Source organism: Panthera onca, chromosome B3 (assembly GCF_046562875.1).
Source record: "Panthera onca isolate mPanOnc1 chromosome B3, mPanOnc1 haplotype 2, whole genome shotgun sequence".
NCBI classification, from domain to species: Eukaryota; Metazoa; Chordata; class Mammalia; order Carnivora; family Felidae; genus Panthera; species Panthera onca.
The window spans coordinates 65770767-65786075 of record NC_138344.1 but is presented as its reverse complement, the minus strand read 5'-3'; the positions used below and the strand labels follow the sequence as shown (position 1 = coordinate 65786075).

The 15309-nt window shown below is 40.1% G+C and overlaps 1 protein-coding gene and 1 non-coding gene across 2 annotated transcripts in view; both read left to right on the top strand.

Moving 5' to 3' along the window:
• CDIN1 (CDAN1 interacting nuclease 1) overlaps positions 1-15309 on the top strand; it is a 279639-nt gene that overhangs the window by 224442 nt on the left and 39888 nt on the right. The gene's annotated exons all lie outside the window — the stretch shown is intronic.
• On the top strand, positions 4928-5034 carry LOC132670493 (U6 spliceosomal RNA). Its single transcript, XR_009606731.1, has one exon. It is a non-coding gene; the product is annotated as a U6 spliceosomal RNA (small nuclear RNA).

The window sequence follows — 15309 nt, the reverse complement described above, 5'->3', positions numbered from 1 at the left end:
TCCACAGATGTTATGTGTACCATCGTCTTCTCATGTAAGGATAATATTTAAGCCAATAACAATTCATGAACTTTTCTGATCATCACCAAAAATGGTTAGCATAGCATCTCGACCTGGACCCAGTAGAGCCTGGTGACTCACACAGGCTTTGACAACAGACTGGAATCCCTGCTTATCCACTTACAGAAAAGCAAACTCTCCAAAACCTTCAGTTTCTTCATTTGCCCAACTGAAATAATAACTACCACCTAGTATGACTATGAGGATTAAACAAGATTAGTACTTAATGCACCATAAATCATAGCTCTAATAAAACTAGTATCCTATATTATAATTCTATTATACATCATATAATTAATATTACTACTATCATAGAAGGATCCATTTAATAATGATCTACGCCATTAAAAATGTGCATTTTCTGTACTAATTTAGAAATCAGTATAATGTGGATAGCTTGGCTTATGACTGCTTTTCGAAAACTCATTTAGAAAAAAGCCATTTTTCCAAAAGTTAAGAGACCGGAGGAACAAGACGCTCCTTTGACTGTGGGCATATGCTTAGTTGATTGTTTGCACAGACAGATGTCTAGTTTACCATTCTTTTGCTCTGGAGGAGGAGCTCAGAGGCAGCGAGCCCACGTTGGTTTCAACAGTGACCATAGCCTCTGCCATAAATACAACTTGGGCAGCAGGGCAGCACAGAACGCGGCTGGCACATACCCGTCTGACTGACGGCCCAAGTCCACCGCGCACCTGCTGAGCCCTGAAAGGTGCGTGGGTTTGTTACTTAGAAAAAGTGTCTTGAAGAGGATTGAAATACTTTCTCCGGGCCACTGTTAATTCATTGAAAGAAAGCATAAAACGTTGTTCGAATTTGATCTTTAAAGAAACAAAAAAGGCAAAGCAATAGGAATTTGGGGAAATTATTAGTTTGTGCCCTTATTCTTCTGACTGATGTTTGCAACACTATTTAGGGCTTTTGAAAAGACATGATTTTTGCCAGCACCCCCGCCTTTAAAAATAAACCTCATCTGGGGCGCCTGGGTGGCTCAGTCGGTTAAGTGTCTGACTTAGGCTCAGGTCATGATCTCATGGTTCCTGGGTTCCAGCCTCTTGTCGGTCTCTGCGCTAGCAGCTCAGCATGGAGCCTGCTTCGCATTCTGTCTCCCTCTCTCTCTGCCCCACCCCGGCTCACAATCTGTCTCAAAAATAAATAAACGTTAAAAAAAAAAAAAATTTAAACCTTATTAGATCACAGGCAAGCTGAACAGTTCTTTAAAAATTCAGCAACTTCTTTTGAGCCCCGCGTCGGGCTCTGTGCCTACAGCTCAGAGCCTGGAGCCTGTTTCGGATTCTGTGTCTCCCTCTCTCTGTGACCCTCCCCCGTTCATGCTCTGTCTCTCTCTGTCTCAAAAATAAATAAACGTTAAAAAAAAAATTAAAAAAAAAAAAATTCAGCAACTTCTGATGCTCCCCTCTCAAAACACAGGCCAGTATCCCTACACATTGGAGGCAGATTCTGGAGCAGATTCTCTTTGGGGGCAGGGAAATACTGCAACAGTAATGCTGGGCATGGAAAGTGTGGCTCTCACCTGGGAGCTTGACAGCATTTGGCAAACAATTAACTACTCTTTGCTATACCCCTGGCCAGGTTAAGAAGTGCTTTTATGCTCAGTAACAGAGGGGTTAACTAATTGAACTATGCTCTGTGTAGAAGTTGCTTATTGCTTTTTTATTACTTATTTATTTATTTATTTATTTATTTTTGAGAGGGCACAAGTAAGCTAGGGGGAGTGGAAGGGGTGAGGGGAGAGAGAGAGAGAGAGAGAGAGAGAGACAAAGAGAAAGAGGTGGGGCCCATGTTCACCCAAAGTGGGACTCGAACTCATGAACCATGAGATCATGGCCTGAGCCGAAGTCAGATGCTTAACAACTTAGCCAGGTACCCAAAGTTACCTTTTTTTTTTTTTTTTTTTTTTGGAACAATAAAGAAAACTTGGCAAAATGTTTTTTCTAAAGAGAAGGATTTTTCTCTATACTATCTGTTTTCAGAAAGCTGAAAAACAAAAAGTAAATATTAAGATGTATGTGTACCTAATCCTGAAAATGAAACTGTGTTGTCTGTTGCCCAGACTGACCTGTGATCGACACCCTGAGATCGTCTTCTTGTAGTTTGTTAGCAGTACCTGACGGAACACGGGAAGACAACCATATCAAACTTGGCGTCGGTAGGCTCCCCATTCTGCTCCCTCCACACCCCTAGCCTCCACTATGGAGTAAGAACAACTAAAAGGAATCTGACAGTAGACAAGGCAAGTTTCGTGGAACCCCCCCTAGCCCCTGGTCTTTCCCATGTGTTGCAGAAATACTGAAAGGGAGAATCGAAAAAACTATCCCCTTTTACTCATAAATAGTAAAAGTTCAACAGAACAAAATAAACCGCTCTTATGACTTTATAATGAGCCCCTTTTAGCATGGCAGCCTGTATGATCTAAAGATAGTCCAGATGCTTTCATTAACTAAATTTGAAATATTCAACTGAATATGCATCAGATTCAACCTGGTGTCATATCTCATTAAAAACATGAGGCCTGATACAAACTGTCCTGAAATGCTTGATCTAATCTCTACCTAAAGAGGATCTGAGTTTGCAACTCGTTGGAGTCAAATTACAGAGTCCCCAACATAGTGGGCTCATTTATTCTAACTGGCACAGAAGCATTTTGTTGCTATAGCTGGAGATGTGATGAGGAAGGGCATCTTAACTGCTTTGGAAACCATTAACTCCCCGTATGCTGAAATTGGAGTCTGAACAGAGACAGCCTGATCTGCCCTCCCCCCATCTAGAGAGGGAGTCAGTATTGCCACCCTCGGGGGGGCCCCTGGGGCCAGTTCCAGAGAGGCTAAGAGGGCCCTCAGGATAAAAATTCATATAGGGAGTGATCTGTTCCTGGATGCCTATAGGAAAGAGTTTATGGGGTAAGAAAGCATATGTGGCAAACAAAATTGATTGTGTACACACACACACACTCCTTTATCCTTCCTAACAGTACAATCTTGACCAAGAATTGGAGGAAGATGCTTTATCACAGTGCAGGTGGACTGGTCCAGTCATGAGCACACAGAACCACTGCAGCCAGTGAGCAGCAAGGAAACACCTATGGTGAAGTTTAAGAGGAAATTTTTCTCCCCTGATGGAAGGAAACCCCCTTTTCTGCCATCCTTTTGCCTTTGATGTAAGGATTCGATGGGTGGAGCTACAGTAGCCATCTTGTGACCATAAGGAAAAGACAAACTACCAGAGCCAGAAGGAAAGGAGCTACTGAGCCCAGGTCGGCACTGCCGGACTCTTCTTATTTCAACCATCACCTTTTAGGTGTTCTGTTACTTGATCCCAAAGTATCCCTAACTGACAAGGGTATCTTTCGAATTCTTAGCATAGGGTTCTGGGTGATTTCTTCTATGTGCTGCCAGAGAAATTTGGTCAAAATGTCTAACAAAGTTACTGATTGCTGAAGACATACCCAGAAACACTGAGCCCTAAGCTGCATAGAACTCTAAGAGGGCCAGGATAGAAGCTACTTCTGCTCAGAGAGGGGACAGATGCAGAAATGTATAAGGCAGCACCTCCACCAAAGACCATATTGTAGACCTCTGTGAATACCTGTCCAGTGTCCAGGCTAGAACTGACGCCTCCATGAGCATCACTATTAATATTGAGATCAGAGTGGAAAATGAGTTGTAGAAAACAAAGGACCTCCTTACAGAACTGTGGATAGAAACTCTTAGCCAGATACATACTCATTTGGGGATGACCCCTCCCACTACCTCCTCTGCTCCCCAACCCCACCAAACCACCGTTTTTACTGAAAGATTCAAATGAATACATTAGCTAAATTTCCCTTTGTATCCTTGCCACCACATCTAAACTGTTACAATGGCCAGCACTGCACCTAGTACGCTGGGCATTTAACAGGCACCTGATTCAAACAGGTATGATGACTACAAAAGGAGAGATGGGGCCTAGTCACGAGGCCCAGCAGTGCTGGGGCCAGACGCCTGGCTTCCAATCCTAGAACCAACTCTCACAAACCATCTGGGTCAACAAGTTACTCAGGCTTCTCGGCCCCGACTGCTTTATCTATAGCAAGGACTATACGTTCTTGCTGCCTATGAGTTGCAAAGATTAAAGCGTGTCCTATATGTTGAGTACTTCTAACAGGACCTGGCTCCTAGTATACACACAATAAATGTTAACCATCACTATTACCCCTTCTCCAAATGGGGTCATTGAGGCTCACAAAGGTTAAGTAACTCATCCCAGTTTCCCAGCCAGTAAGTAATAAAATGGTCTCAAAAGGTCTAATTTAAATAACATGGTTATAATTTATCTTTTATGCTCTTTTAGAATATGGGATAAATATTATTAGTGCTCACCCCTATTGGATTCTCCTTCACTTCTCGAATGCACAGCAGACTACACTTTCCAGCCTCCTCACGATTTCACAGGGCGATGCTACCAATCCTGGCTGAGGAAAGGTGAGCAGATGAGCTGTCAGTGAAAAGCCCAGAAGGATGCTCCATTCTCCCTCTTATGCGGCTGTCCAACCCAACCAAAGTTCCAGAGGTTGAGGCTCCACCGTCAAGGGCTCTGAGAGACTAAGTGGAGCAACCCATCCACATACAACCAACACCACTCAAGAAGAGCCAGAAATAAAATAAACACTCATGTTCGGTCACTGAGATTTGGGGGCTAGCCTATCTCAACAGGTAGACCAAATCTCCAAAGTTGTATAACAAGAGCATTGGCTTAGTATTGCATTTAATTAATATGACATTATTCCAGTAATTGGTAATTTGTGGCGGAGAGGGGAGTCATCTGACATAACGGTGTTATAATGAGCCAGAAGAAAAAGTTCATGAACATGCTCCCTTTGGTAGCACATATACTAAAATTGGAACAATGCAGAGAAGATTAGCATGGCCCCCGTGCAAGGATGATGTGCAAATTCATGAAGCTTCCATATTTTTAAGAGACTCATAAATATGGAGAGCAAACTGAGAGTTACTGGAGGGGGTGTGGGAGGGGGGATGGGCTAAATGGGTAAGGGGCACTAAGGAATCTACTCTTGAAATCATTGTTGCACTATACGTTAACTAATTTGGATGTAAATTTAAAAAAAAAATTTTAAAAATAGGTAATTCCGTGCAGTAAAAAAAATTATAAAATAGAAAAAAAAGTTCATGAACATTGTTCTACAGCTTAATTTTCTATTACACGTAATAATCATGCTGCAAACCTACAAGACAAAGATAAATAATTATGAATTTTAGGAATAAAATAGCTCATAATTTTAGTACTTTAGAAAGCCTTATATTGTTGCTTCACATTTTCTTCAGGATATCAGGGAAAAATCTATTGTGAAAATTATCATAGTCTTTTGGGTTTTCAAAAGAAAAAATTGGATTTATTTTCCCTAGACCTAGAACATTTGAATAGAAAAATTTGAATCTTAAAAATACATTTATCTTCTAAAGACAGGGTTAAGAAAATGAAATCATAAGCTACAGACTAGAATAAGATACTTTCTAATCCTATCTGACAAGAACTTGTATCCACAATATTTGAAAACTCTGAAAAGTCAATACTAAGAAAACAAAGAATTCAATAAAAAATTCGGAAAAGGGGGCACCTGGGTGGTTCAATTGGTTAAGGGTCCGACTCTTGGTTTTGGTTCAGGTCATGATCTAGAGGTTTGTATGTTCAAGCCCCCTATAAGGCTCTGTGCAGGCATTGCAGAGCTTGCTTAGGATTCTCTCTCTGTCTCTCTCTCTGCCCCTCCACTTGCACTTGCGTGTGCTCTCTCTCTCTCGCTCTCTCTCTCAAATAAGTTTGTTTATTAAGTTACTTATTTAAAAAAATAATCTTGAAAAGATTTGAGCAGTCATTTAACCAATGAAGAGATGTGCTGTAAAAGCACATGAAGGGATATTTGGCCACACTCATTAGGAAAATAGAAATGAAAATCATACGAAACACCACTATACACCTAATAGAATAGCTCCAAAAAATTGACATTACTAAATATAGAGGGATGATGTGCAGTAACTGAAACCTTTCTACGTTGCTGGTGGGAGTGCAAAACGTTATAGCCCTTGGCTGAATAATTTGACAATTTCTTGAAAAATTACGTGCATACCACATAACTCAGCAATTCTACTCCTAGACATTTACCCAAGAGAAATGAAGACCTGTGTTTTCACAGAAACCTCTTTACGATCATTTGTAGCAACGTAATTCATAATTGCCAAAATTTAGCAACAAACCAAATGTCAATAGCTTAGAAATGGGTAAGCAAACTGTGGTACGTCCATCCAGTGGAATACTACTCACCAATAAAAAGGATCCCACTACAGATGCACACCACAACATGGATAAATCTGGAGAGAATTCTGTTAAGTGAAAGAAGCCAGATCTAAAAGATGGTATACTCTATGACTCCATTTATATAATATTCTGGGAAAGGCAAAACTCTAGGGACAGAAATCAGTAATATTGCTGGGGCGATTAGGGTAGAGGGGAGGAAATTGGCTACTAAAGGGGGCATGAGAGAGCTTTCTAGGATGTTGGAAATATTCCTTGCATTAATTGTGGTGGTTGTACACAGTATGAATTTGTCAAATTCGTAGAACTGTACACCTAAAAAGAGAATCTTTTGGTCTTTGGCTCTTTGTAAATTACACCTCGATAAACAACAAAAAAACAGGGGTGCCTGGGTGGCTCTGTTAAGTGTCCAACTTCAGCTCAGGTCATGATCTCACAGTTCTTGAGTTCGAGCCCTGCGTCAGGTTCTGCGTTGACAGCTCAGAGCCAGGAGCCTGCTTTGGATTCTGTGTCTCCCTCTCTCTCTGCCTCTCCCCCACTCATGCGCTCGCTCGCTCTCTCTCAAAAATCCATAAACATTAAAAAAATTTTAAAACAAATAATTTTTTAAAACAGGTAATAATTTGAAATGAGCTTGTTCTCCAAATGTTGGTAACATTCTGAAAGTTGGTAAGTTAAGCTTCTTCCTGATTCAACTTACTAACTACAAAATATTAAGTATCTTATCAATACTAACTCTACTTGAAGTATGTATATATTGTTATAAGTCAAAATTTAGAAGGGTAAATCACATTCAAGCAAAAAGAAGCAAAAATAGATCTTGCTTCATAGATCTACACAAAGTATTCATTCAACATAGCTGAACAAATATTGGGGTGCATATAGTATCTCAGAATCTGTAAAATGGTCAGCTTTGCAAATTTTAAAGGACCCTGGTACCCATATTGGATCCCCAAATCTTTGTTACCTTAAAGGACGTTAGAAAATGACTTAATGATTTTCTATCTTAGAATAATACCTGGTAAAAATAAGCACATAGTGTTAGTTATTTTATCATTTAAATTTCTTCCAGTCACTATTATTATGCAAGTAGTTGGCTTTGTTAATTGCTTACCCAACAATCATATGCCAGCACCACCATACAAGTCCTTTCTACCCCAATGTTACTTTTGTTCAGGTGTCCACTGTCCTGTAGATAGCCATATACTTCCTCAGGAGAGGAGAACCCTAGTCTCAGCCCCAAGAGACACATCATGATTACTCGAAGCCATTTATGGCATCCCCTCCCTCCCCGTTCTCTGACCAGTGACTGGTGTAGTCATGGGTATATGATGCAATTGAACCAAAGAAGATGAAGAGAAAGTCTGCCGAAGAGTTTGGGGAAAAGGTCTTGCTTGCTGATCAAGAATTACAAAAGAAGAGGGGTGCCTGGGTGGTTCAGTCGGTTAAGCATCCAACTTCGGCTCAGGTCACGATCTCACAGTCTGTGAGTTCGAGCCCCGCGTCGGGCTCTGGGCTGATGGTTCAGAGCCTGGAGCCTGCTTCCGATTCTGTGTCTCCCTCTCTCTCTGCCCCTCCCCCATTCATGCTCTGTCTCAAAAATAAATAAAAACGTTAAAAAAAAATTAAAAAAGAATTACAAAAGAAGAAACCTTCCCTCTTCTACTGGTTGTGGTTATATCTGGTTGAGATGCACAAACTACCATAGCCATCTGGCAACCAGGAGCAGTGCCAGACTGCAGACAAGCCAACTCACGGAGACTGATGAGGCAGAAAAATGGAAAAAATCTAGCTCTGGTGACATCACTGAATTCCTGAATCAGTCTTAGAACGGCCCTACCTCCACACTTCCTGTTATCTCAGCTAACAAGTTTCCTTTACTTTTGAAGCCAGTTGAGTCAGACTTTTCTGTTATTTGAAGTCAAAAATATGACTAATATATCTATGTACAGCAAATACACTGTTTTCCATTACAAGAGGAGGGAAAGCTAAGATCACAGAAAAGGAAGTAGGGTATTCCACATTTGTTTTTTTTAGACCTTGAGCATATAGATTTATTTTTGTTGACTAAAAAAATGGATGAAGTTCTAACCTTAAATGTTGATAAAAGATTAAACTGGATGGTGGGGTATATGGGAATTCAGTGCTATCTTCACAACTTGTCTGTAAATCTAAGACTAACTGTGAAAGTTTTATTTGAAAATAGGGATAAAAATAGCAGTAGATAGGAGCATCTGGGTGGCTCAGTCGGTTAAGCTTCCAACTCTTGATTTCGGCTCAGGTTAGGATCTCCTGGTGCATGGGATTGAGACCCACAATGGGTTCTGCACTGATGGAATGGAGCCTGCTTGGGATTCTCTTCCCCTCTGTCTGCCCCTCCCCCCACATGCTCATGGGTGCACTCTCTGTCTCTCCCCAAAATAAACATAAATAACAGTAGATAAAAATGGGCTTTAAAAATGAGAGATTAATTTGCATAGTAATAGTTCAAACATGAGCAACTTCTATGGCAAAATGTCTTTACTTACATGGTCATCTCCATACAACTTCCTATGGAGCTAAGGCACCTCCTAAAAATGTGTAGGAGAACAGGAATCACTGTGTCCATTCAATAGATAAGAAAACAGCTCTACTAGCGCAGTAAAGTGACATGTTAATTGGAGACAAAGCCAAGAATAGACCTGGCCTCCCACAAAGGCAGTTTGCTTTTTCCTCTCTTCATGCACTTGACATGGCTTGGCTTGACTGACTTGGCATGACCTGACTCTTAGACAAAAGCTCCCGGGCAAAGAAAATTTTCAATTTGGTGGAAACTATTCAGGCAATCAGGTTACAGAGGAATAATTCATATGCTATGAGGTGAAGAATCTAATTTTTCTCTCAACTTTTCAAGACCCAAACAAAACAAACCGTAACTAGAAAATCAGTGTGTCGAGCAAATGACTGCTGCTCTCTCAAACATCCCGAACACCTTGACTTTCACCAAACTTTAGCAACTTAGAGTACACTAGAATTCAATAAAAATGCCCTCTATATATCTTTAGTTCTTAAGAAAAGCTAATCCTATTTATTAAAATACATTTATAAACAACGGGCAAAACTTGCATATATTCTGCTTTCAACTCATCTCTTAATACAAAATATTCTCATTCTGAAAGGCATTAACTTAAATTTCTCTACATGAATTATAAGTAGGGTAAAGTACGAGCTGAATTAGTGAGAGTACAACTGAATCACTGATAGACTGTATGAAGTCTTTCCATAGTGTCCTACTGGAGAGGAAAGTCTCTTTTGACTTATAATAAACTCTGCTTTTTTTTTTTTTTTATCTGCCAGGAAGGATGTGAAGGAAAATTAACTCTAGAATATTAATAACTTGATTCAACAGAAACTAGTAGATCATATCTGTGACCGTAGAGGGCTCTCTGTGCGTTTCAAGGAGAAACAGCAGCAACTGAATTGTTCGTTCCCCTCAAAAAGTATATTGATGGAAGATTGATCAGCGACAGCAGAGCCTTGCTATTGACACACCTCATGGTCCGTGATCCAGCCAGTAGACTCATGAGTGGGACACATTCATCCCAGACGATAAGTATATCGGAGCCTCTAGTTTTTAATCTCAAAAGAGAAAAACTTTATTTTACTAATACTTAATGTATTGTACTGATATTGTTCAACATTTTACCATATATATAAATGATTTGTACATAAATACACACAGTTTAAGAGCACACATTATTTTCCCTAATAGCAATATATGATCAATACCAGCAGAGATCCTTAAGTACCATCGATGAGTGTCCACAATCATTTAATACAAATTACACACTGATTTTGACATGTCTCTCTCCAAATATATTGATCTGTTATGTCTTAAGTACTTCCAAGGGACATACTCACTCTCCAGATGTTTGGTTTCAATTTGTCAGCAACATATGATTATAGTATAGGCACCATAATCACAGAGAGCATTCAGTAGTTGAAGTATGATATGCCCTTTTGCAATTGCCTAGGCATGGCATTTGGAAATTAGTATACTATAGGACTGAAGAGTTTAAAAAAAAAAAAAACAAAAACAGCCAGGTGATTTTTTTATTAAGTTCACTACTTTTAAATTTCTCAGATCACACTGGTCATTATCCTATCCACTGGTCAGTATTTGCACGATGGCACATACAAAAATGAAGAGACAGAAAATAAGTAAATCAATAAATGAATACATCAACTTTCAATAGTGATAAGTGCCAGGGGAAAAAGAATAGGGAGATGTGACAGCAATATGGTTGGGAGAAACGGCACTTGAGATTATGTGCCCAAAGAAGGTGACCTACAGCAAAGGCCTAAATGAGGAGAAGGAGCTTCTTCTGTAAAACTCTGGGACTGAGCATTCCACACAGAGGGTAAAGGTCCCAAGACATGAACAGTCTTGCCTGTTTGAAAATGACAAATAGGTCTGTGGCTGGATATAGTGTGCACAGAGGGACAGGGAAAAACATAGACTGGGGCAAGACTGTGTGGTGAGGTGTTGAGATATCACGGGGTTGGTTGAAAGCCATTGGAAGATACTAAGCAGACAACTGACATGATCTGATTAAAAGATTACTCTGGCTGCTGTGAGGAAATAGGTTTTAGGGGAAAAGAGAAGATGCAAAGACTGGGCAAGTAGCAGGATTACTCACAATATTCAAAAGGTGGAAGCAACCCAAGTGTCCATTAGTGGATGAATGGACAAACAAAATGTGGTGTTGACGTGCTTGGGAATACCATTCTGCCTTACACAGGAAGGAAATTCTGACACATGATACAACCTCGATGAAACTTGAGGACATGATGCTAAGTGAAGTAAACCAGTCACAAAAGAAAATATTGTATGATCTTATTTACATGGAATATGTAGAAACCTGTCATAGAGAAACCTATGTAGAAACATATGTAGAAACCTCTGTCATAGAGACCGAGGGTAAAATGATCCTGCCAGAAGCTATAGGTAGGAGTGAGTGGGAACTTATCTAACAAGTACACAGCTTCAGTTTATGAAGATGGAAAAGTTCTAGAGACGGATGGCAGTGATGGCTGTGCGACAGTGTGAATGTACTTAATGCCACCAAACTATACGCTTAAAAATGGCTGAAGTGGTAAACTTTATGTATGTTAACCACAATAAAAAAAATTAGGAGATAAAAAATAAATAACCAAAGAATGATGGTAGCTTGGACGAGAGCCATAGAAGTAGATAGGTAAAGTTATAGTTTGGAACCAGGACATAGAAGACTTGTGGATTGGACAGGCAAGGAGAAACAGTAAGAAGAAAAAACAACTCAAGAATTATTTGTAGGGTTTTTACTTGATCACGTGGTTAGATGGCAGTACCATTCACAGAGGTGAAGATGGCTTGTGATGGTGGTGAAGAATGGGACGGGGTAGAAAACTAGAGGTCCGATTTGGATGTATTAGGTGTGAGGTGCCTACTAGGATATAATCAAGTTGCAGGTGTCAAGCTGATAGGTCAATGTTTTGTCTGGAGGTCAAAGGGAAGCCAGGGCTGTAGATAGGACTCTGAGAGTCATTAGTATGTCAAGCCCTAAGACGAGCATGTAGGTAGAGAAGCTGACCTTGCCATTCATTACACTTGGCTCCAAAATTCACAACATATTACATAATCCAAGAAAGTTGAATAGCTTTGAACATAAAATACTCCAATGATTTCTCATATGACAAGAGAAAGTTGAGAATAAAGCCAAGTTCTCATGAAAGCCCCTAAAGAATTCTTCACCCTCCCCACTATTATGTGCCTATGTATAACTGCTTATGGTCTTAGAGGTTTCTTCCACCTGCTCTGTAGTCCTCAGTACTGCCTTGTGATGATAGAAAACTAACATCTACATAATAAGAGTTAGCTCACACATATGGAAGATGTTCCAAGGTGGAGGACATACCATAATTATTTGTATCACCGATTAGAACTCTTGCAATGCCCTACACATAACAGACGCTCAATAAACGTTTTGATTAATGGACTCATACGTTAGGGAGACAGGTCTGATCCTCTTCCAATAAGGAGGAAAACAGCAGGATAATCTGTGTTATTGACTCATAGTTGCAATTACTGACCATTCTTTTTGGGGGCAGCATCCTGCTTTTTTGCATAAATTGCTTAGAAAAAAAAAAGCCTAAACTATTCAAATGAAACAGCAGATTTCAAAGGTCAATGTACTTCTTCACTGTGAACTGAATATGTCTGGCACATTAGGAGCTTGGAAGTTTACTCATTAGTAATGATTTGATTTAATTAAAACTATTTCTGATCATCAGGAAGTGTGGGCATGAGAACCTCTATGAATCAATGCACCTCCTACTTGACATCAGGTCAAAGCAGGTCAACAGCAGCACTCATCATTCACACTCATTCATACAACAAACATGGCCATGTACATACCCATTAGACTCACCCTTAATTCTCAAGTAACTCATAATTATGTTCATGGGCTAGTTTCCTCCTATGCAGTGAGAAGAGGCAGAGACATTTTCAGGATCATTGTGCCTGTGGATGGGACACAGGGTAAAAACAAAGTTTACTCCAAGCCAGAATTTATTAAGTTGGAATCTTTTAACTATCACAGGGTATAAAAATTTGTGGGTAAATAATAGGTTATTAGATGACTAGAAGATTCTCCTAATCTCAAGATTAGGATGGTGACTTTATGTCAAAAGCAGTTGTCTTACCAACAGCATTGAAACATCTAGAGAAGGAAGTTGCCCTTCAGAAGGAGAGTGGCCAGACTGGAGGCTGGAGAACGGGGAGTCAGAAGGCGAGCAGCTGGCTGTGAGTAGCCAGCAGTGCCGAAGGCTGGAAGGTCAGGTTCCCGGAGTCAGCCCACTGTGTTCCAGTGGTGGATTTTTGCCCATGAGTGTGGATGCAAGACCACTGAAATTTGAATCACACAGCTAATCTCCATTGTTGTGATTTCGTACATAGGAGCATCTTTCTCATTACAATTTGGATTCTCATTTCTAGTTCTCTTTGCTGTTGAGAAAACCAACCTTGTCTGGTCTTCTCAGGATTATATTTTCTATTTTAATTAGGTAAAATGGCATCTAGTTTGTATATTAGGCTCATGTGAACTGGGTTCGTTACATTGCAAGAAATGGATCCATCTTGAGGTGCTGACTACATGCCATTTCGGAGCCTGCAGATCTGAGGGCTCTACTGTAAATGCATCAAGGAAAGTGAGAAACTATGAGGCTTTTGGGCAGACAGCCACCCAACCTCCCCACATAACACCGCTAACTATGGCATAGTTGAACTTTCAAGCCCCAACAAATCTCCCTGGAAATTTTGGTGTGAACAATCTTACCATGCCTGTTAGTAATACTTCTTCACCTTGACAACTTTTTTATTCCTCCACAGATTTTTTGAACTGTTGCGGTTTTGTTTCATTTTGCTTTGTCAGGCATAAACGGAAGAAAGGAGTCATAATTTCTGTTGGACCTTGAGTTTTGTTTCGGGCAGATAAAGGAGGCTTTTTGCGCCTGACACACAAACCTTAGGCACAGGGTCCCAACTCCTGCATGTGTCCCTGTAGATTCGTGAGAGTCATGACCTCCACTCCAAGAACTTGGGAAGAAAGAGCAGTGAAAGTTGTTGACATTCCGCCTCGCAAAAAGCTAAAAGCATGAGTAAGATATCTAGAGCCTATAGCTTGAGAGGTCACGTAAATGTGATCTGGCAGAAACAAACCAGCCTACATCTATGGATTTGTGAGTGGGTATTTCTAATGAGACCTGTCAGATGCTTGTTACCACAAAATAAATGCCTTTCGGCTGCCTTTTTTTTTTCTTCTGATTTAAAAGCAAGCAAAACTGTAACACAATTCTTGAACAAATTTTGAATGATATCATCCCTGCTAATGCTGGGTGTTTGTGTTTTGTTTTGTTTTTACAATTCAGTTCATCACTGCAGGCAAATCAGTCTCTCATTCATAAATTCTGATTGTCAAAACAATGTACATGATCGTTAATCATAATGTAATATATCTTGAAAAGCAATCATAACATAAAAGAAGACTTTGTCTTACATAAAGGACAGCCTATTACGATCTATTTTAAAGCCAATCGCTGATTGGCTATTCACTAATTTGTTGATATGAGCAACAAAATTTTATTTTGGAATCCCTCAGGATTTTGGTGGCCCTGTAGTGTTACAGCTACATTTCTGAGTTGTCTTTTTATCTTCTTCTGGTTTTGGTACTTGTGGCTCTTTAGGTAGGAAAATTTAAAACTTTATCTAAACATATTCCTGTTTAGAATTTTTAAATGTTACATGAATGAATCCCATGAGAATATACAGATCATTATTTGGCGTATGAACTGGAATTCCTAGTTGTAAACCAAAGAAGCAAATACTGGTTGACTTAACCAAAAGAGAACGGACACTGTGTTAGTTTCAAAGTTTTGTTTGTAACAAAATATTATAAATGAGGTGGCTTAAAACAACAGAAATGTGGGGTACCTGGCTGGCTCAGTAAGTAGAATATACAACTCTTTTTTTTTTTTCTTTCCTTTTTTTTTGAGAGAGAGCATGAAAGCAGGGGAGGGGCAGAGGGCAAGGAGGAGACAGAATCTCAAGCAGGCTCCATGGCCAGCACAGAGCCCAATGTGGGGTCAGCCTCATGACTGTGACATCATGACCTAAGTGGAAATCAAGAGTCAGTCGCTTAACCAACTGGGCCATCCAGCTGCCCCAAGCATACAACTCTTGATTTCAGGGTTGTAATTTTGAGCTCCACGTTGGGCATAGAGTTACTGGTTTTTAAAAGGTGGGGGGCACCTGGGTGGCTGAGTCAGTTAAACATCTGACTTTGGCTCAGGTCATGATCTCTCACAGTTTGTGAGTTCAAGCCCCACATCGGGCCTCTCTACTAT